This window comes from Nannospalax galili, unplaced genomic scaffold (genome assembly GCF_000622305.1).
Source record: "Nannospalax galili isolate Female #2095 unplaced genomic scaffold, S.galili_v1.0 scaffold309, whole genome shotgun sequence".
NCBI lineage: Eukaryota > Metazoa > Chordata > Mammalia > Rodentia > Spalacidae > Nannospalax > Nannospalax galili.
In genome coordinates this window covers 1,231,450-1,248,927 of record NW_008359589.1, presented here as the reverse complement: position 1 = coordinate 1,248,927, position 17,478 = coordinate 1,231,450, and the positions used below count along the sequence as shown (strand labels likewise).

General features: G+C 45.8%; 1 pseudogene; it reads left to right on the top strand.

The window, feature by feature from the left end:
• The first annotated feature begins 6,228 nt into the window (after positions 1-6,228).
• On the top strand, positions 6,229-6,702 carry LOC103725976 (annotated as a pseudogene).
• The last annotated feature ends 10,776 nt before the right edge of the window (positions 6,703-17,478 follow it).

Sequence of the window (17,478 nt, the reverse complement as noted above, 5' to 3'; positions counted from 1 at the left end):
CTGAGTTTTTCCTATCTTAGATTTAGTCTGGCCTGTTCTGGGGTGAAATCAGATGGTATGCACTCTTATGAAGGTTTATCCCTCAGCATCTGGGCTTCTGTATGCTACTTTGGAAAATAACTTGCTATATAAAGTCAGATGTTTTCCTTTTCCAGCTTTCTTTCTTTCTTTCTTTCTTTCTTTCTTTCTTTCAGCTTTTCTTTCTCTCTCTCTCTCCTTCCTTCCTTCCTTCCTTCCTTCCTTCATTCCTTCCTTCCTTCCTTTCTTTCTTTCTTTCTTTCTTTCTTTCTTTCTTTCTTTCTTTCTTTCTTTCTTTCTTTCTTTCTTTCTTTCTTTCTTTCTTTCGTTTTTGAGGTACTGGAGGATGGAATCCAGAGCCTCATACATGTGTTCCACTGCTGGGCTACATTCTCAGTGCCAGGCATTTTTCTTAATCACCAAACAATGTGTCCCAAATATAATCTCCTTTGGGTAAAGAAAGGGTAGAGCTAGTGCCTATGTGCCCTCCGACTTGTCCTTGATCAGCTCAAGGTCAATATAGAGATGTCTGTGAGGTGGGCAAAGTTTTCAGGCCCCAGCTTTCACTTTCTGCTGGTAAAAGGCTCCTTGGGGCACCAGTCCTCTCCCACCCCCAGTATTCTTCCAATTCTAGACACTTTTGGCCCCCTGCCCCTGACAGAAGTGGGGGGTGGAATCTGATAAGCAGTCATTTACACTAGATAACTGATAGGTTACACTGTAACTGGAGGCCTTCCCTGAGGTGTTGCCTCTGCTGGTATTGACTTGTTCTGCCTTTATCTTCCAACCTGCTGATAGGCCCTGGGGTCTCCCAGACTCCTCTGAGGCCCCCTCTGGAGAGAGAGCAAGAACAGTCCCACAGCTCCCAAGACTCAGTTCACCTTTCTCAATGGGCACAGGTTTCCTTAAAGCCATGTTACAGATTTTTAATTCATCCTTAGACTCAACCCACCAAGTACAGAAAACTTTAACCTGTGATGCTAGGAGGTGTCAGTCACAGACAGAATGGTCATGTTGGAATAATATGCAGTTGAAAAGGTAACTGCAGGAGTGAACATATTGGCAGACTCAAAGGTAGTTAGCAGGAGACCCCCAACTAACGAGAACTGGGAAAGGGAGAGGGGAGGGCGGGCCACTTCAGGAGCCACATCACCATTGTGTATTACTCAAGAAAGCCTTTGCAAGAGTCATTTGCCCCACACCCTCCACACCCACCCAGGTTTATCTGTCACGTGAAAGCAACCTCTCCTGGTTCCCCTTCACTTCCCCCTGCCTTCCTGCCCTGCCCTCTCCTCTTCTTCCCTGTCCTCCTAACCTGCCCTCCTTTCTCCCTTCTTTCCCTTCCCTTCCCTCTCTTCTATTGTCTTCTCCGCTCCTTCCCTTCTCTCCACTGATCTCCCCTCCCCATCCTGTTTCCCTCTCTCCTCTCTAGGCTTTAGGGTACTTTTTTTCTGGTTTTGGGGTTCTTTGGTGTACACAGCCTGCCCAGGCTGAGAGGCACAGCCTTCCCTAAACATTTCAGTTGTTGGCAGAAAATGAGAAACAACATGAAAGGCTCAGAAAATTCCTCTTAGCACATTCCACTGGTCCTGAAGGGAAGGACAGGTTTCTCTTGTCAGAACTTGGATGGTGGGAGGTTGGGAGGGAGTCTGTGGATACCAGTCTTTGTCCTTTTCTAAGTCACACCACACTGTATAGAACTTTCAGGTCAGTCTTGCCTTGTATAACTCCATTTTCTAAAACAGCAGTTTGCTACATTTTGAGTGCAAGATGCCAAGGCCGAATGACTCCAGATTTTGTTATTTAGGTAAATAACCATTATCTAGTACAGGTCATGAGACCCAGACTGATAAATAATGTATTTACTTAAATAAAATATTATCAGACCAAGTCATGAGCACATGCATACATAGATGCATCAGAGTCATGCCAGGAAAGTCAGGCCTGTGAATGCCCTAGATACACCAGCCAACGAACACTGTAACTCACCTGATCACTTAGAAGGAGGGATACCTAACACTGGGGTGCAGTAGCACCCACCTACCCTCATCAGACCCTCTAGTACACATGTCATGGGATCCATGTGGTTGAGAGGAGACAAACTCCTGCCTCTGTTCCTGGGGCTTTAACCCACTCAAGTTGTCCAATTACTGTTAGTATGGACCCAATATGAGCCTGAGCCCAGTATGTCTGGAACCAGCCCTGTGCCTTGCAGCCCTGTGGCAGAACAGCTCTGTGCTGGGCTCATTGTGTTCTGTCTAACCACCAAGGGTGACCCCTTCACACCCGCACTCTTTGCTCTCACCTCCATTCACTAAGATCACTTTGAATCCTGCCGCTGTGCTTGTAGAGCTATCCTGTAACCTATGCAATGTATAACTGTGTGAACTGTAATGTATGCCCTGAGAGACTGAATAAAAGAAGCTGTAGTTCTAACAGCCAGGAATACCAAGTAAAGTCAGGAGTATTGGTGAATTAAAAACCAAGAAATTGGCATAGCATGTAAATTTATTATTATTCAGCAAATTCTGGCATTGTGGAAAGACACAGGTATACCTGTTTTTTATGTGGTTCTCTTGTGACAGGATATCCCCCCATGGGCTCTGTTCCTGGGAAGACTGACTGAGCTGTGGGAAGCTTGTTTCTGAGAGTACTTAGAGTGAAGGAATCTGGGTTCTTCTTGGCCAGCGGTCAGCATGAGGGACCAACACAAATGGACACAGAGCTACCTGCACTCAGCCTTTCCCTTTCCAAACCTGGACTCATACTCTGCTTCTTCACCTCATGTTTCTTTATCCCTGCCTCATCCTCATTAACAATTAAGTTTCTCCAACATGGCTGTGCATGAGAACCATCCTGAAGATTTAAAAATAGACACACAGATCCCTAGGTTGTGTCCTTATGAGTCCAGATCCATCACATGAGGGACCTGTCATTCATACTTCCTGACAGCTCCTCAGATGATTCAAAGATACGGTTAGGTCTGCAGAAGCCTACCTCACTCTAATTCTGCCTTCTTTGCCCTCTGCTCCCCCCCATATGTGTCTATGTTTTCCAGCACAAATGACCACGTTTTGATCATCAACTGGTGATTTTTTTTCACACTAACACTTTAAAAAATCTAATATTCTTGGAAATGCACTGCTGTTTTTTGCCTGGTTACTGAGACAGCATCTTGATTAATAGTGTCATGTCCCTGTGCCCTATGCTCCCCCTGATTGGCTCTAGAAAGCAGAATGATTTGGGGAGGAATGTTGTACATTTCTCTAGCCAAGAAGGAAGTGGTCACATTGGAGACTGATTCTCAGCCTCACCCAAGCTCTGAAAAAGTGGCTTCTCCCCTTCTCTCCTCCCTCCCTCCCTCCTTCCCTCCCTCTTTCCTTTCTTTTCCTCTTTCATTTCCTCTCTAGCACTGTACCTCTGGCTCACGGAAACATTCAGCCCTGCACCCTAATTAAGACGCACATTTAGGGTCGAGAGAGAGAGAGAGAGAGAGAGAGAGAGAGAGAGAGAGAGAAAGAGAGAGAGAGAGAGAGATCTGACCAGCTGCTGGAAGAGGCTGAGCAGTGCCTAACCCCAGGATAAAATTCTAAGCAGCAATGAAGGGTGAAGGACATTGTTGAAGCCTCTCAAATTGCAGCCATGTCTTATAGATCACTCTGAACAGAAAAGAAATGAAATATGTGCATATTTGAGTGACATGCCTGAGTTATGACTTACTAGTTATTTCCTTCTTGACAAAGGACAAATAAAGGATTTTCTATAGAAAAATGGCTTGAGTCTGTATAAAACTCATTTGAAAAGTCAAGGGAAGTTTATGTCACATAATTACTTTTTCTTTTTTTCTCTTTTGCAAATGACCTTGTTCTAAGAGCGCAGGTGTTTCAGTCTCTGCCAGTCTAGCCCAATCCAGGCGGGGAGTGAGACTATAGAAGTCAGGCTCTGAACAGAAAAGAAATGAAATATGTGCATATTTGAGTGACATGCCTGAGTTATGACTTACTAGTTATTTCCTTCTTGACAAAGGACAAATAAAGGATTTTCTATAGAAAAATGGCTTGAGTCTGTATAAAACTCATTTGAAAAGTCAAGGGAAGTTTATGTCACATAATTACTTTTTCTTTTTTTCTCTTTTGCAAATGACCTTGTTCTAAGAGTGCAGGTGTTTCAGTCTCTGCCAGTCTAGCCCAATCCAGGCGGGGAGTGAGATTATAGAAGTCAGAGCGACAAAAAATTCTCTTCAGTTAGAAGCCTGAACTCCCTGATGCTGCTGGTGGGAACCACCTCTAAGTTTTACCCTTAGCATGGCTCCTTGGAGCTGTGGCAGAGCATCATTTTGAGCTGAGGGGTGTTCTCCCTGGCTGCTCTAAGCTCCTCAGGCAAAGAGTGAGCATCTAGGCTATGCCTGAAGGCCAGAGTCAGACTTGTTGCTGCTGCATTCCTGGGTCTTGATACAGCTTCCTGCCTTCTCTCCTCCACCACCAGCACATTCTTTCTCCAGTCTGATGCCCCCCAGCACTGTTTCTCAAAGTTCCATCAGACATAGAACACCCTTTATTTACTAATATAGTGTCCCTGGTTCTGATAGTATTTCTTTCTCATTATGAAAATTCAAACAAAATAGCCATGTACAAATAAAAATAATAAAGCCAGGTATGGTGGTGCAGGCCTTTAATCCCAGCACTTGGGAGGCAGAGGCAGGCAGATCTCTGTGAGTTCAAGATCATCTTGGCCTACATAGTGAGTTCCAGGCCAGCTGGGGCTACAGGGAGACCCTGTCTCAAAAAGACCAAAACAAAACAAAACAAAGCCAAAATCTCCAAAATTCTCTGTAATCTAATTTTCCTGAGGTAACTAACCTTAAGAGGTGGGCAGGGCACTTATAGAACCTTCTCTAAGCATGTACAAGTAGCTTATGTGAGCTGTGCTGTTGGTCCCACATCTTTGCTCTTATTGTCTGCTATGCTACCTGTAATGCTCTTCTTCTCTGCCAGGCTCTCTTCTACACAGCTGGCATGCCTCCTGCTGCCAGCCCCATGCTACTATCTTTGACCTGGTACTTCTCCCTGGGCTCCCTGAGCCCCTGCCTAGCCTTATTGCATCTTGTGCAAAGAGTGATCAAGTGATTCCTTGTTTATGTGTCTGTCTTTGCATTAAAACAAGATTAGTGGGTCATGAAGAAGTGAGGGTTATGGTGTGGACCCCAGCCTGGACTGTGCTATTCACTTCTGCACCCTCTGGGTCTAGTGCACTGCCTGATATATCAAGTGTTTGTGCAGTGAATGAATGAGTGAATGAGAAGGTTCTGGGTCATAGCAGGTGTCGCCACCAGAGGACTTTTTATATGTAGGTGGAGGGCTCTAGGGAGTGAACAGAAGTGCTCCCTGCTGCCTAAGAGATGCCACTAACTCATAATTATCTGATCTCAAGGAAAGGGCTCTCAGGATGCCCTGAAAATAATATTTTATGAAGTAAGTCTCCCCATTTTTCTTACCACATTTCCATAACAATCCAACGACCTGCTATAAGGTCCAGTGCCTTAAGGTCCACAGAACCTCTAATACCATCATCCTGGGGACTGGACTGGACCTTAACACACGGACCTCATCTAAGTCACAATGCATATCTTGTTACATTTGACTTATTTGAGACCTGACCTTTTAAGTACAGTGGTCAAATAGGCCTGGATTTGCTCTTGGGGGAGGATGTTAGAGCTAGTTACCGGAGAAGACTGATAGGATGTTAGAGTTAAGTTACTGGAGAAGACTGATAGGCAGCTCTGATTTAGGAGTGATGGGAGAACTCATTGTGCACTGGAGGGTTTGCGCTGGGCTTTGAAAGATGCTTAGGATTTGGATATGCTGAGGGAAGGAGTATGGGTGAGGGTAGGGTTTTGGGTGTCTAGGCTGAGTGTCAAGACCAGGCCAGCTGAACTTAGCAGATGGCATCTACTCAGCAGAGAATACAGAGAAGACCAGGTACCACTCAGGAGAGAGACAATGATTGGAGATGTCTTTATATGGAAGTCACCTCCTACCAGTGGAGCTGAATAAATATTTCTTTTCATTATCTTCCTAAGCAGGGTTTATGGTCAGAGCATAGTGAATATCCAAAGTGAGAGTTTTCTAATCAGCGCCTCTACTTGGCTAGTTCTCACAGGGAGATGGGAACATACTCTATGGATAAAGAAATGAGCCCAGGGCCCCATCCCTCTGTCTTCTCTGCCCTGGGAGCAGCTCTCTTGCCTTGGTCCCTCACCCTTGAAAATGTATGTCAGTTCCAAGTTTGTCTTTACCCACTCCTTGGTCAGGAACACCTCTCAGCTACTGAGTCAACAGCTGCTATCTGTAGTGGTGTTGAACCGACCAAAGACATTGACAGACGAGAGCTTGGTAGTCCCATGTCTCTTGACCTCATTTGTTCCTAGCCACAGCTTTCAAATCAGTGCCATTTTGAGGTATGTCAACCAAGCAGCCAAGTTTATTGGGGCTGGGGCTGCCATAGTAGGGGTGGTTGGCTCTAGGGCTGGGGTTGGGACTGTGTTTGGGAACCTTATCATTGAGTCTGCAGGAACCCATCCCTGAAGCAAAAGCTCTTCTCCTATACACCTCTGAGTTTTGCCCTCTTGAAGGCCAGGGGCTCTTTTACTTAAGGATGGCCTTTCTCATCCTCTTCACCATGTGAAATAGTTGTCTCCACTTCCCATAGTTCTTTCTTTTATGTGTCGTCTACCCTGTCTGTTCTTTTTCCTGGACTGCCCCAGGAAGTCTGGGGAAAGTGGTTGGCTCAGGGTTTGACAGAGAAAAGGCAAATAAATTATATATTAATAGAAAGAAAGAAAGAAAGAAAGAAAGAAAGAAGAAAGAAAGAAAGAAGAAAGAAAGAAAGAAGAAAGAAAGAAAGAAGAAAGAAAGAAAGAAGAAAGAAAGAAAGAAGAAAGAAAGAAAGAAAGAAAGAAAGAAAGAAGAAAGAAAGAAAGAAGGAAAGCCCAGAAGTGCCAGAAACCTGTTCCGGGATTGTTAGCAGCACAGCCAAGCTGCCCTGCCTTGGAGCTGTCCTGGAGTGGGGATGAGTTGGCACTAGTTCACACAGAGGCTGAATTTAAGGGTTAGGACTATAGGACTGTGGTGGGAGACCCAAGTTTAAAGGGGTGGAGCAGTGGTGCTGCTCAGCCTAAGGCTTGGGTACTAGAGGTGCAGGGAGCTCAGGGGTCCCCTAAGAGACAGGGAGGCAGAGCCTGGGGAACTTAGAGCAGGCCTATAGGTCATTGAGGGCCCTCCTTCAGAGTGGAAGTCAGTCATTCCCCTGCCTTCTCCCGCCTTCATCCAGCAACAGATGTCTTCATGAATGAGACAGCTAGTCTCTGCTTGTTTGGTGTCCTGGGACTGAGTAAAGCCTCTGCCACTACAGAGGCTAGCCAAGCCAGGCTGTGATTTTTTTTTCCTCTGAGACTTTCCTGCCCTTCCCTCTGCTGGTTGTTGTCTCTCTGGGCCCTGGGTTGGGGGATGTTGAGCAGTTTTACTTTCCTGTGATGGCCTTTGCCAAGGTCTTGGTTCTACACTGCCCCCACCTCCATCTGCCTGTCATAGGTGGCCCAGTTTCCCCAAACTCTTTTGCTACCTAGCCCTGGGCCAGTAGGCTCCTCTGAGGGCTTGGTTATAATGAGCTGGGCAGACCTTACCCCAAGACCAGGCAGTCAGTTTAGTAATCTGCATTCTTACAAGCTCCTGAGAGTTCTTGTGAACAATCAGCCACAATCAGCCACCAGCCACCGTGTGAGATCATCACTGTTTACTGCTGAGGAGGACTGATTTTCGGGATGTCAGGAAGGAGTCTGAATTGGTAGCAGTGAGATAAGACCAGTTGAATGAGTTGAGTGTCAGAGTCCCAGGCAGGAAGGCTGGGATGCCCTTTGGAGAATTAAACAGCTTTCTCACTCCTGGGTCTGTCATGCTACCCACCCCTCTCATCTCAAGTGTCCTCTCCCTCTCAAGTCGACCAGGAACACACAGGTTTGTATCCAAAGAAGAAACCTGTGGAAAAGCCTGGAGATGGGCCAAGAGGAGAAGGAGGAAGTAAGGGAAGATGTTTTTAGGGTTACTTCTTCCAAAGGAAGAAGGGGTGCTTTATCACTATTTAAGAACTCGCAGAGTTTATTTATTTATTAGATTTTTGACCAAATAATTAGAGATTGAAGGACAGCTAAGAGGAAGGGATTTTCGAGGGTCTGACCCTGGTCAAGGAAGAAGACTATGAAAGTGGGTTTTTTTGAGAACAGTTTATTAGTTGTTGCTCAATATGTTTTAGTGTCTACTATGTGCCTGGCACTTGGTCAGCAAAGTGGCCAGAGCCATGAACAAGGGATGCTGGATACCTCCTCATGTGCTGAAGATCACGTGGAATGTCAGATCCTGCCTGCTTGGATAGCATTCTCTTTGTCTAGGGGTAGATATCTGGCTGGCATGCACAGCATGGCTTGGGCCCCACGGGGAGTTTGTGAGAGGAGGTGAAGATGTGCTGGGGAAGCAATGCCTGGCAGGCCAGAATGACCTTCAGTGGAGTTACCTTCTACCTTTGAGATCCCTGTACACGCCCCAGCCTCTGCCAACTGCCTCTGTGGCCCATAAAGGGACACATCTAGAAGGCTGACTGGCTGCCAGCTTTCTAGTATGTCACCACATTTCCACAGGAGTCTCCCACATGACTAAAAGGCCTGCCAAGTAGCTAAGCTGAGCAATCCAGGCTGTCACTGGAGCTCTGATGGTCCTGTTAGGGAGGATCCTGACTCAGAACATGTGTCCCAGCCCAGCTGGCCAGGCCTGCAAGGTACTCTCCTTGGTCCTGTCGCACCCACTCCCTTGGCCCCCACTGGAAACCTGGCCTCTCAGGTGCCCCTGTTCAATGCTCAGCTCAGGTTTCTTTGGGGAGTGGGAAGGACTATCTCTCAGCACAGTGACTCATCACTTTTTTTCTTTCTTTTTTAGTATAGCTATAGCCCAGTACCTCCAAGAGGAATACAGAAGTGTCTGTGGTCACCTTGTAGCATGGCCTGGAATTGTATACACGAAACAGTGAATGAATGACTCAAGCTCAACTACAAGGAAATCGGATTAGAAACTCCAGGTTCATGTTCAAATGTTCCTGAGTCACTGATAACCTCTGATAAGTTCTGGAACTTCTGAGTTCTCCTTCTTCAAAATGGGGAGATAATCTATGGCTCCCTGAAGTGAGGTAGAGAAGAGTGAAGGACAACCTGTGGTGCTATGCGGGGCATTATAATGTACTTTACTTCCTTTGAGCCTCTTAACAGCCGGCGAAGCAGCACTGCTGTTACCTCTGCTTCATAAAGGAGAAGCTGACATGAGAGAAATGAGTAACTTGTCTAGTCAATGGCACACTTAGCCCCGGCCTGACCGGAGTCTTCCTTTCTGTGGCTAGGATAGTGACACTGCAGGTAGGGCAGCACGGCCTGACAGTGGCCCTCAGACCCTCAGTTCTAGCCTTCAGTCCTGGAGGCTGGTCCCTCATGTTCTCTCTCACACAGTGCCTGTGATTAGGTGGCAGCTGGGTGACTGGACTACTCTGTTTCTTCTCATGATGCTCTGCTTCCCCTGAGCCAGGTGCTGTACCTTCCCCTCTGTGGAGCATTCTTGCTCGGCTCCGCACATCCACTCCTCTGCTCTGTGATCATGTCATCTTTTCAGTGCTGCTATTCCCATTTGCCACATAGGGCACGGAGGCTTGGGTTGGTTCAAAGACTCACCCAGGATCCCACAGCTGGGGGACATTCAGGACAGCACTCTGTCAACGAACTGAGAAATCTATGAAAGACCAGGTCCTTCCCCTGGGGCCCTTCAAGACCCAACACCATTGGAGTCAGAATTTTGAGGACCTGAGAATGAGGCAGAGCCTATGCTAGATGGGTTCATCCAAACACTCACTGGTTTGCTTGCTCACTTATTCCATCATTCACTAACTCACTCATTAATTCAGTCAGTTATTCACTCCCTCACTTATTCATCAGTCCAGTCATATTTGTCTGCCATGTTGAGGATCTGTGCCAACTGTGAAGAAATAGCACTCAGCTTCACTGAGGAGCTCAGAGGCTGGGGCATCGGCTAGGAACAGAAAGCAGAGACTGAGTGGTGGTTACAGTGATAGACGTGAGGACTGAAGCAGGACACTTAAATTTGGGAGGCAAGACTGGCTTCCTTTAGGAAGCGATGAGGTGAAATCTAGGTTGACTTAGAAGCCTACATAATCACACCCTTGCAAAGTAGACTGGGACCAGGAGACAGGAATGTTCCAAGTGGGCAGTGGAGTGATGGCAAAGTCACACAGTATTCTGCTCTGTGCTCAGAGCCAGCTCGGGCTCTCACCTTTGACCCTTCCCTGTTCTATTTATGATCTCTGCTTGTGCTCCCATGTCCCCTCTGGTGGGCAACTCCACGTGTGGGCACCATTGCAGCTGCTCTGCCCACTGCCCTGACACAGAGATGTCTCATCTCTGTGGATCATTCCCTTGGGAGGTAACTGGAGAAGAGGCAGCAGGTGAAGTCGTGAGGAACATCCTGGCACTGGCTCTATTCTGGAGACCCATGGAAAAAGCCTTTGTTCTGTAATGAGTTTCAGGAGAGAGCTTCAATATTTGCTGCAAACATAGACAACAAAGGATGTGGAGGACCATTGTAGGCTGACCAAAGAGGAGCTAATCCTCCTGGCCAAAAGGGATTCAAGTGCCTGGAGGGCACAGGGGTGTTACCATTTATGAGCAATTGTAAGAGATAATGGTGCAGAAGGGAGACAATCTCTACACGGGTGGAGGGAGGTGGTGAGAGGCACTCCCTAGGAGGTGGTGAGAGGCACTCCCTAGGAGATGGGGGCAGCAAAAAGAGATTGCACCTGTCTCAAAAGCCCAGTGACACAGGCACCATTCCGTGTACCCCATGCACCCTGGGCGCCAGGCATGGAACAGCATCTCTCCAAGAAGTCCGGATTGCATTGTCAGCTGTTCTTTGCTGGGGGTCACTTGTGTCTGCAGATGCAAATAAGAATGAAGGTCAGCTAGGCCTCTTGGGCCTTGCTCCCCTCATCCTCCCTCCAGCGCTCTCTCTCTCTCTCTCTCTCTCTCTCTCTCTCTCTCTCTCTCTCCCTCTTTCTCCTCGCCTCCTTTTTGCCCCACAGACAAGTCTTTCTTGGCTCTGAGTGCCAAGGAAAAGGAAAAGCAGCTGTATTTCCATATCATTAACATAAAGAGTTTAAATTCAGGAGTCTACTTTTAGTTCCTCCCTCCTTCAAATCTGCCCAATCATCTCCAAATCTGGCACATAAATGTTCTGTTCAGTCACCAAAACAAAGAGTCTTTGCTGGAGGCAGTTGGTAGAGGGTTTCTCTAGGTCCCTTCCTAGGATTGGTCATGGGGGAGCAAAGCAGACCAAAGGAAAAAACTGCAGCTTGGGAACTCAGTTCCTCAGGCTTTGCATTAGCTCAGGTGGCTCCACTAAGATTGCCTCATCTCCAGACCCCTTCAGAGGTCAAAATGTTGGGGTTGGAAATAAAGGACAGATTGAGGTTGATTTACATAAATTTGCACAATGATATATAATTTGCTATATGCTATAAATTCAGTTTTCTAGAAATTTTCAAATTCAATGTTTTCTTTCTTTTCTTTCCTTCTTTCTGTTCTTTTATTTTGGTGAGAAAGGATCTCCCTGTAGGTCAGAAGAGGGTGTTGTGATCCCCTGGAATTGGAATTATGAATAGTTGTTAGTTGACATGTGGGTGCTGGGAATCAAACCCAGGTCCTCTGCAAGAGCAGCCAATACTCTTAACCTCTGAATGATCTCTCCAACCCCCTTTCTTTTTATTTATTTATTTTTGATCTTTTTGAGACAGGGTCTCTCTGTACCCCTAGCTGGGCTGAAACTTGCTATGTAGATCAGGCTGGCCTTGAACTTACAGAGATCTGCCTGCCTCTGCCTCCCAAGTGCTGGGACTAAAGCTGTGCGCCACCACATCCAGATTTTCTTTTTATTTTTTAAGAAAAGGACTTCTGGTTTGCCCAGGCTGGCCTTAAACTCATGATCATTCTGCCTCAGCCTCCCAAGGGCTGGGATCACAGGCATACACTACCCTGCCTGGTTTTGCTTCTAGTTAGCTTTTAAAAACTCTTTTTTTGGATTTGTTTACTTTTATTTTATGTGTATGAGTGTTTTGCCTGCATATATATATATGAGTAGGGTACATGTGTGAAATGTCGGGGAGGCCAGAAGAAGGCTTCAGAGCCCATGGAGCTGGAGCTACAGATAGTTGTTGGTCATCATGTGGCTGCTTGGAACCAATCCTGGGTCCTCTGCAAGAACAGCCAATGTTCTTAACCTCTGTTTCATCTCTCTAGCCCCTCTAATTAGCTTTAAAAAAAACTTCTCTCTTTTTCTTTAATTTTATTTTATGTGCATGAGTATTTTGCTGTGTATATGTGTACCACATGCATGCAATGCCTGCAAAAGCCAGAAGAGGGCATCAGAACCCCCTGGAACTGGAGTTACAGATGGTTATTATCTGCCATGTGGGTGTGGGAACTGAAATGGGGTCCTTTGCAAGAACAGCCAGTGCTCTTAACCACTGTGCCCTCTCTCCAGCCCCTCTAGTTAGCTTTTTATTTTATTTTAATTTTTTATAGTCTTCTTATTTTTTAGAAGAAGCATTTCATTACAGCTTTAACATACTCAATAACAATTTCCGGAGAAAAGATACATCTCTTTCAAAAGTGGCTATAATATTTTTAGGTTCACAGTTGGATTAATACAGTTATACACTATTGAACTCAGTATAAACCCTGTAAGACATAAAATTGAATGAGTTTTTAACCTTTAAAAAAGATTTCCATTTCATTTTAAAATATATTATTTCTAGTTAGCTTTTTAAGAAGCTAAACAAGTTTTTTTTTTTGTCTTTTTTGAGACAGCGTCTCCTTGTAGCCCCAGCTGTCCTGGAACTCACTATGTAGACCAGGTTGGCCTTGAACTCACAAAGATCTGCCTACCTCTGCCTCCCAAGTGCCGGGATTAAGGGCATGCACAAATCCATATTGTCATGGTTGCTATTAGCAAACTTTTATGGTATTTACATCATTAATAATAATATCCACCTAAAACCTAAAAGGTACATCAGACCACATCACTTGGCTGCCTGGAAACCTTCAATGGCCCTAAGCTTCCTTCCAGTGTCTGTGTATGAGGGTGTGGCCTTCCTCACCTTTCTACTGGCCCCATCTTCCTGTGGGCCTCTGAGGAGGCCACCTCCACTTGGCTCTTGCCTGCAAGCCTTCCTCACATCATACCTCAGTTTCTTTGCTTTTCCTCTAGGGATTTTTGAAGGCCATTATCTTCTCACCTTCTCAGGGTTCAGCTTTGACTTGTCATGATCTCAGATGTCCCTCTCCCTCCCAGCCTAGGTAGGGCCCCTAGCATAGCTAATCGACACTTGTCTAATTTATGTGATGACCTATTTATTCTGTTTTCCATATTGACAGAGACTTCTGCTGCTCTGTCCCCGATGTGTCTCCAGTTTCTGGCACAGCACCTACAACATAGCAGGTGCTCATGAAGTAGATATTGCTTTTGTTTTCTTTTTTCCCTGAGACAGTGTCTTGCCGTAGCCTAGGATGGCCTTGATCCTCCTGCTTCATCCTCTGAGTGCTGAAATTATAGGTATACACCACCACACCCATCTAAGAAATACTTGTTGAATGCATGAAAAAGTATGAATGAATTGGGATCAATAATTGATCGTGGAATTTGGAGTCAGAGAGATCTAAGTTCTGACGATGGCTCTGTCACTCACTGATGGATGGTCATGGGCAGATTATTTACCTCTCTCACCCTCTGTTCCCTTTAGGACAGGGGTAATAAAAACTTCTGTATTGAAAATTAAACCCAGCACTATTCTTGTGTCTGCTAGTGTCTGGAACTAGCAGAAACTCATCAACAATAATAATTACTTTTGCTTCATATTGACCTTGTACCAGGATCTGTTCTGTCCCAAATATTCAGTTTATTGAATGACATAGAGACCCACAACCCATGAGGAAATCATGGTGAGTGTCCTGTATGGAGTCATGACCAAGTTCTACAGGAACAAAGTGGCAAGACCAGTGAATTCTAGAATCTACCCACTGGGCTAGCACTTTATAGTGAGCCATGCACACCTGGATCATTTCATCGCCTCCGAAGCTGTTAAAGTAGGTAGCAAGACCTCAGCATCTCTGTTTCACAGTAGGAGAGCAGAGGCCAAAGAGGTGGCACAGGGTATCGCTTATCCCCTCTCCTGCAGCACTTGACCCTGTGGGGACCTTATGCACTTACTAGAATCTAGCTCCAGGGCACTCTGCATTGCTCACGGTTCTATCTCTAGCTGTTACAGCACATGCTAAATCCTCAGTTAATGCATGTAGAAGAATAAATGAAGTTAGAAGAGAGCAGCAAATAGCAGAGCTGGGCTTCAAAACTCTCTAATGGGAGGCAGATTAGCTAGGGAAGGGGTGTAGCCTGTGGAGTTCAACACTGCCACATACTCACTGCAACCCTGGCAGGCTACTCTGTACCCCACTTCCCCTCCTGCCCAATGAGATGTTTATAGATCTAGATCACAGGATTGTTGTGAGGTTTGAGTTAGCAATCACAGAATAACGCCTGGTGCATCATAAACATCAGTGCATATTTGATGACAAGATTCCCAAATAACCACCTGGATTCCAGATCCAGTGTTTTTTCTATACCCCGGTATGGCGAACTTTATGGCTTCTCAATCATCAACGTGTTCATCTTTATATATCCTTGTGAAATCAGCAAGAAATAATTGCTACCCTTATTTTACAGAGCAGAAGCCTGAAGCCAGAACTGAAGAGTGTGGTCAAGGCCACAGGTGGATGATTTAGGAGTGCTTTAGGTACGTTTCTGTCCCTGAGTTCATAGGTGAGTCCCTTCTGCAGGTTTACCCTAAAATGGAATGTATTCATCAGTCTTTTCCAGATTTGAAAATCCATTTAATTTCTTCTAATCATGGGTTGTCATTATATGCAAGACCAATGCTGGGAACTTCCACACAGAGGAAAACTGCAGACTGGAGTCTCTCCAAGGCTGTAAAGATCTCAGCACTCCCTGCCTACCGATGGCCTCTCCTCTCAATAAGCAGCTGTTTCCATGAGCAACTGTTGTAGAACCAGAACTGTGCCAGTATGTTGGGGGGGTGGCGGGGGGAACAAGGAGAAGTCTCCCTGCAGGGATCTGTGGTCTAGTTTGAAGTGGGGAGGCTGAGACTTCTTGGGGCTAGATCCTCAAGTACTGGGTTTCTGGACTCTGAGAAGGTATGAGAATCATACTCTAAATTTCAGGTTATGACATTGCTCACCAGAGAATTTGAATCCCAGAGTTCATCCAGGGAAGGAGGTGTGGAGACAGGAAAAGAATTTATGAAAGCTCTGATTTCTTTGCTCATTCACTCATTCCTTCAGCTTTCCTTGATTGCACCTTTAGGTGACAGTGGGGATCCCAGGCCCTATGACTGAAATGTGTATTATTTCATTGTTTGGAGAATATTAGTTTCTATAAGCAAACTTACAAAGATAAGATCTTACATATTTAACACAATGTGTTACCCCTCAAAGATAGTTTTAAAACAAATACCCCCATAACTGACCCTGACTATCACTGGCACCATTTGATAGCGTGCTCTGTGCTGGGCATGTCACATACATCATTGGAATTCTTCAATGAAAGCATTTCCTCCCCATTGTTCAGGTGAGGCAGTGGAGACTCTGAGGTGAGCAGCATGCCTAGGTCACTCAGCTATGATATACACAGGGTTCAAACTCAAGCCTGCCTGACTCCCAAGATCAGGGCATAGAGTAAGCTTTTTAAAAAAACCAGTGTTTTATTTATTATTTTTATTTTTATGTGTGTGAGTGTATTGTTTACATGTAAGTGCACCTGTGTTGTGCAATGCCCATGGAGGACAGAAGAGGGCATCAGATCCCCTGGAACTGGACTTCTGGACAGTTGTTAGCCACCATGTGGGTGCTGGGATTCAAACCTGGGACTTCTGCAAGAACAGCTGGTGCTCTTAACCTCTAAGCCATCTCTCCAGCCCTTAGGTAAGCTTTTAAATTGGAATATTTGCATTATGAAAAGTAATATGTGCTAATACCCAAGATATAAAGCATTAAGATTAAAGGACCTCACAACTGGCTGGAGGGATGGAGCATTTCCATGTGAGCTTGCCACTTGTGCTTCTGATCCCTGTGTGGGGAGACCCTGTTTAGTTTTGCTTGGTCTGGACTGTATCTGGGTTCTTCCTCTTATGCTCTGAGGGTGTGCTGGATAGCTTTAGTGTCAACTTGACACACCTGGGTTGAGGGAGCCTCAATTGGGAAAATGCCTCTATTGGACTGGCCTATGGCCATGTCTGAAGGGCATCTTCTTGATGAGTGATGTGGGAGGGCCCAGCCCACTGTGGGTGGTGCCACCCCTGGGCAGGTGGGCCTGTATTGCATAAGAAAGCAGGCTGAGCAGGGGCCAGGAGAGCAAGCCAGTAAGCAGCGTTCCTCCATGGCCTGTGCTCCAGCTCCTGCCTCTAGGTTCCTGCCCTGAGTTCCTACCTTGGGCTCCCTGATGAACTGCGTGCGACCTGGGAGATGTAAGACAAATAAACCCTTTTCTCCCCAAGTTGGTACTGGTCAGAGTGTTTTGTCACAGCAATGAAGAACAAACTAAGACAGAGGGTCGCCCAGTTGATGCCTATGGCCTTGCTCTCTCCATTTCCACTACTATGAAATTCTGTTGTTGAATGTATCACATTTTAAAATCTAATTTCCTCTAGAAGAACATCTAGGTCATTTCCGGCTTTTCTTTCCGTTATAAACAATGCTATGAAACACAAACAACAACAATAACAACAACCACAACAACGAAACCGAAAACCCTCTTGATCCTGTCCTTTCATGTACCCAATAGGACTGTATGTGTACCTGGTGGAATTGCAGAGTCTTTGGTCCAATTTGTGGTACATTTTACATAATACAAACAAAAGCTAGTTGTATCTACCTATAAAACAGAAGGAGAATCTTTTGGGGAGCTAGTTTGGGGCTTAGGAAAAGGTGCTGACTAGTTAGAAAGTCCCATGATTAATTAACCTTGGGAACTATCTAAGCATGTCATTTACATGGCAATTCACAGAGCAGGGCACACATTTGATAGTTTATCTCTAGAGCTGAGCCTGTGAGGTTGGAAACACGTGCTGTTATTGACTGACCCTTGGGAGAAACTTGGGCTCCACTCTGACACAGGAGAACCAAGGAAGGCCGAGGTGACCTCAGCTCCCTGGAAGCGTGGTGTCTGTGCTATGGCATGTGGGCCTTGGAGAGACATGTGCTGGTGCCCTTCTCTGCACTAGAACTCAGTT